This window comes from Triticum dicoccoides, chromosome 6A, assembly GCF_002162155.2.
Source record: "Triticum dicoccoides isolate Atlit2015 ecotype Zavitan chromosome 6A, WEW_v2.0, whole genome shotgun sequence".
Lineage (NCBI taxonomy): Eukaryota > Viridiplantae > Streptophyta > Magnoliopsida > Poales > Poaceae > Triticum > Triticum dicoccoides.
Genome location: NC_041390.1, coordinates 381,414,174 through 381,419,653, shown reverse-complemented (window position 1 = coordinate 381,419,653; position 5,480 = coordinate 381,414,174). Strand labels below are relative to the sequence as shown.

At 40.6% G+C, this 5,480-nt stretch overlaps 1 pseudogene; it reads right to left on the bottom strand.

The window, feature by feature from the left end:
- Nucleotides 1-459: 459 nt before the first annotated feature.
- LOC119319188 lies at nt 460-5,025 on the bottom strand (annotated as a pseudogene).
- Between the last annotated feature and the right edge of the window lie 455 nt (nt 5,026-5,480).

The window sequence follows — 5,480 nt, the reverse complement described above, 5'->3', positions numbered from 1 at the left end:
TGTTGAGTTCATTTGAAATGCCTAGAAAGACAAGTATTTGGGAACGGAGGGAGTATTTCTCAAGACAAAGGACTTGCTTTTGAAGTGTTTGTTAGAAAGAAAAAAGTACTCTATTTGTAGGTTCTCTACATCACTTAGCATATGACGTGTAAATGGGCATAAATCTAAACAGCGTAAAGTTCCACGAGCTTGTGCTGGGTGCAGTGTGCCGAAAATCTTAGGTGGCGCATGGGGCATCCATTCGCATAATAAGGGACCAACGGTAGCTCGTGGCCGTGTAGGGGATACAGCAAGCAATGAGAATAAAGCAAACGGAACCAAATACAGGTAGGCAGACATTTAGCCAGACGACTTGTCGACTGGGCAGTTGAGGACGTGCCCAGCCAAGGCTGGCCCATCTGTCAAGTGACCAAGTGGTTGGACATTTTGATGAGACATAAACAACGCTGACGCTGAACAAGTACCCCAATTCATGTCCATTCCCGGACACAAAATTCGAATCCAACTTGGCAACTTCAGTGCGAGTTCTAATCGCCAATCAGAAAAACAGGAAAAATCAGAAGAACGAAGCAATCGCACACATTGAATTCAGCTCACGACAAGAGGCAGCTGCAGCGTATCAGAAGGGCGTACACAGCATGTCAATGCAAAGGAGTAACCACATGATTCTCCGGTTCCGGGGCTCACAGCTTTGAAATGAGCTCGGTTTGGATGTCCTTTGGCGTCTCAGCTTCCTTGGCGTCCACATCGGATGCAGGAGGAACATCGACAGCAGGCGAACAGTTGAAGAATCCATGAGGCTGCACAATCAAAGCATCATGGTTTCGTTTGTGAGATCCCTGCTATATATTACTCCCTCCGTTCCAAAATGCTTATTAAGTAGTCTGAGACTCTGAGTTGATCTAGTAGAGAGAACTATCTATCTCAAAACGCTGAAGAGAATAATGCAGAAGTATCTAAAGGCTGATGCACTACCATTATGATGAAGCCGCTGCGTTCCACTGGCATGACAGGCCAGTCTTCGAGCCTTGGGATATGGGTGATCCCGAAAACATACCTGTAGTTGCAGCATGTAAATGTTTTAAGAGACACGGCAGATAGGTGTTTCAAACCAAAATGAACCTGCAAATCAATACCAGCTGACAGGTGGCGACAAACATACCAGAGAACTATGTTGGTTTCCTCCAAGGATCTATCCTTCTTGACCCATGTAGCTAGACCCTCATGGATGCGTGGGTTCTGATTAGGAAATTCTCCTCCAGGGAATATCTCATCACTTTTGTATGATGTAACCCAAAGATTATGCTTTAAAAATCCAGCTCTTCTCAGGAACTTTGCCTCTGGCAGGCAGAACGGCAGACAATTTGAACCAGGTATGAGCTTGTAACCTGTTGGCTGCCCAGTACGATTTACAGTCCTTGTGTTCCTTACCTGATCAACATGCAAAGATCAGCTAATCAAAACAACATATGCAGGCAACAGCGTAACACAAAAGTTAAATATCCAAATTCTTGATGTGTGGTTCAGAAACAGAAAATAACAGACTGAGATGCCGTACATGCTCTCTTCATACGCACATGCTTGTGAATGATCAATCTAAACACAACGAACTTAGGACTTAGGAAAAGGAAAGCCATGTTTAGCTTACAATCCAGTGTCGTGCAGATGAAGGGTCACAATCACGCATTGCCAGTAACTCAGATTGCAGAAGCTCTTCTTCGGCGTAGAAGGCATTATTATGCATATTATTTGGGCCTGAACTTTCAACTTTCACATTTACCTCAACCACCTGCAATGGAAAAGGTAGCAATAGTATCAAAATCATAAACCAGATTATAATTCAAAGAAATGCATATTCTTCATGCAGAGTATACGTCTATAAAATTAATCTTAGATCCTCATTTTTAAGTAATGGCCAGTAAGACAATGAAATGATGCAAATTAAAAAGTCAAAAAGGCATGGCCCAATATCATGCTGTAGAAGCTGATAGAAGTGGATAGGTAAGACTGCAAGATCATGAAAGCAAGGTTCCTTTATCACCGCATAAAAGGCTTACACGACACGACAGGCAAGAAACCTACCTGATTATAAGCTTCATTTGGTTTGCAGTCCACTGCCATGTCCATACGGGCAACAAAGAAATGCTGATGAACTGGTGCATACAAACTAGGAGCAATAGTTGTGCCATATTTCCTTTGTTCCCCAGGCATTAGAGCTCCCAAGCTTAGAATCCCAGTAAGCTTTACTTCAGATTCTATCTTACCATCCTACAAAGAACAAGAAAATATCTATCACATAAGGAAGAGAAACTATAATAGAACTTGAAAAAAATAACTCAGTTTCTGAACTGGAGTTAAATAGAATATAAATACACTGCTACAAAAAAAAAGGTAATGCTGATGCTCACTTGATAAAAGTGCCAATAAAATCCATATTCGTAGTTAGCAATTGTGCATATAAACGAGACAGTAAGCCTGCGTGATCGTCTAACTTCAGCTAATCCTGTTCTCCAATCTTGATGTTTTCAGAGGATTCCATGGTCCTCCTCATGTAAACAAACACAATTCTCAATTGTCTCCACACCACCAGTAAAATTCGTAAAATGTGCATCAAAGTATTTTATGTATCCCAAGCAATCACATCCCTACACAAAGCAATTTGTAACATAGTTAGATTATTAAAGTAGAAAACGTACAGATGCAAAAATAACAGGAGGTTGAACAGCCCGTTGGATGCAGGCGTGCAAAAACTTCTTGCCAAGGGCATAAAACCAAATGAAAATTCAACAATGATTTGATTAGTACACGGTGTAATCAAACCAGACAAACAACATTCTATACATAACTCAGTTTATTTTCAGAGACATAAAAAAAGATGAATTATCATAAAATCGTAAACCCAAAAATATAAACAAAGGAACACGGTAAGTGTATCATCATAAATCTGCAGAGGAAATGCTAGTACTATTCCTAGTAAATTACTCTTGTCGTTTCACTCTGCACATGTAAAGAAACTTTGAGTAGTATTTTTTAGACTTGCTATAGTACACTGAAGCTAAAATTCTTCAGAAAATTCCAAGTTGATTTGAAATGCTACCAAGATGATTTATTGTACTATATATCCCCCAGAATCAAAATAAAGACAATATTCACAGAAAGCAGCTAACAGACCTTCTTAAGAGAGTGTGCATTTTTTCCAAGCCCATCTTCTCCAACATCAAATGCATTCTTCCGGTAATGTGGTTCGTTCGGATCTCCATAGGGAACAACCATTTCAACAAAACTCAGCCTGTGAGCGATTGGACGACGTCCACGGTTTCCATCAACATATGCAACAGAATGGATAACTAGACCTTCCTTGGGTGTGAAGCCAACACGGAAATTCCACTGGTCAACAGAAAATATACAAGTGATGTTTCTAACTAGGTCTTGTTAGATATTAGCTAACAGTTGAAATATTAGACACTAGAAATCACTTTACCTTCTGCCACTCCACAAAAGAGCCAGTAATACGGAAACTTGGGCCTTCAGGTTGACTGATAATAAGAGGTTTCACATCGCTTCTATCGACACCACCTCGTGTCTCCCCAGGAGTGTAGTTTCTCAAATGATCTGGTGGCGGAAGAGGGACAAACTTGCTATCTTCGAATTCTATTACAATATTATTCTGCATATCAACAATAACATGGATCCCTTCAACAGGACGAGCATAGCCATTCTCCATAGGGCTATCACTTTCAGTTCTACAAAAGATTAGAGGCTTGCCAAGTCTTCGGTTGGGAGCATCAGCATCACTATAATAGCCTGCACACCTATTATTTTTAGCAGAAAAGTTCAAGTTCAAAGTTTGATTTTATCACATAAGGCGTAGAAAGATAATGCTAAAGAAAATAATTAACTATTGAAACAATTTAGACATAGCTTACCATGCATCTACCATGACAAGCTCCATGTCATCAATGCCTCTTTTCTTCATGGCTTCAATAAAAGGGGGGAAATCTTTTACTGTAGCTTCACATTCAGCATATTCCATCGCATCCTGCAAACCCCCAAAGTCGTATGAAACTTGACCAATATAAGTAGATAGGACAAATGTTTTATGATGCACCACCACCTTAACAAGCCTATGACTTGATTTTAAGAGTCAGCCATTCAGGCTGTTATGCTAATGTTATTGCAAGAAACTGTTAATACCACAATTCACCAACAAGAACCACATGGTCGTTAGTTCGTTACACAATAAACTTGCTGACCTAAATTGACGTTATAAATGAAATGCATATAATGCTCAAGCAATAACACGGTTTGAAAAGGGTGGATTCGACCTCCTAAAGTTCAACTCCCCTATTCCACTCTCCATACCAGAGTTGGTACGTCCGTCCACAGCAGAATGGAGTTACCCGCGCAAGGGTCGGTCATTTTAGAGCAAATAAGAGGTTGGTAGACTTTTCAGGGTGAGCATATGGTGGGTATCCTATTGAGCAAGGATTACGAAAGAGAATGGTGGGATGGTGTCCACCAATATATGGAAACTAAAAATGTACCATTGCAGGCTGAACATCTGGAACAACTTCTGCTGATATAACCTTGCCTCTGTGATGTCCACCCCTAGTAGCAGCATGCACTTCAGAGAGTTCTACAACCCAAATGCTAGTCTCATTTGTTTGCTTGTTGTAGACAACAAGTCTGGCCCTCCTAGGTGGGAGCCTGCTTGGGATGACAGGACCACCTTTGGTTCTAGGAAGCAGGGATGGTTGGAATGGTGGAAAGAAGTATGCATCAGCTAATGCCACAACATTCTTTTCTGGCTCCAGGAGCACAACTTCAACAAAACGCATGCTGTCTCGTATCTATAAATTTTGTAACTGACATGTTAATTATATATTTGAAACATATGTTTACAATTTGAGAGAAGGGAATAGGTTGACAAACTTCAGGAGTTCTTCCAGCAGCTCTAACAGTTGCTACAGCCACAGCAATTTCAGCAGCAGATAATGGGTCTAAAGGGTGGCTTCTCTGGGCCCTCGTCATGATTGGGATTCCTGCAATTTAAGATAGACATTACAATACTTTTTAACAAGACAGAATATTACACTCTTACAAGTCTGCAGTGAAGTAGGTGTTGATTTTTATAACCTGGCTAAACACCAAGGTTTAACTTCAATAGAGATTTATTAAACTTTCCAAACATGCAACTTGTGGTAGGTGCAAGAAATGGCATACGAATTGCTAGTTGCACTTTGTTGAAGTCAACTCTTGGAGGGGTAAAAGTCTGTATTTTCTTCAATCTATGCAGCTACCGAAAAAAGTCTTCAGAAAATATCCCAAGCCAGTGCACTCCCCCCCCCCCACCTCAACATAGCTCCGCCGCTGTCTGTAGACCTGTAAGCGTCAAAAAACTGTAGACCTCTAACTGCAACAAATGATAAGCTAAATGGGCGCATCATACATGTCATCGTATCAATGCAAATCTTAAATAC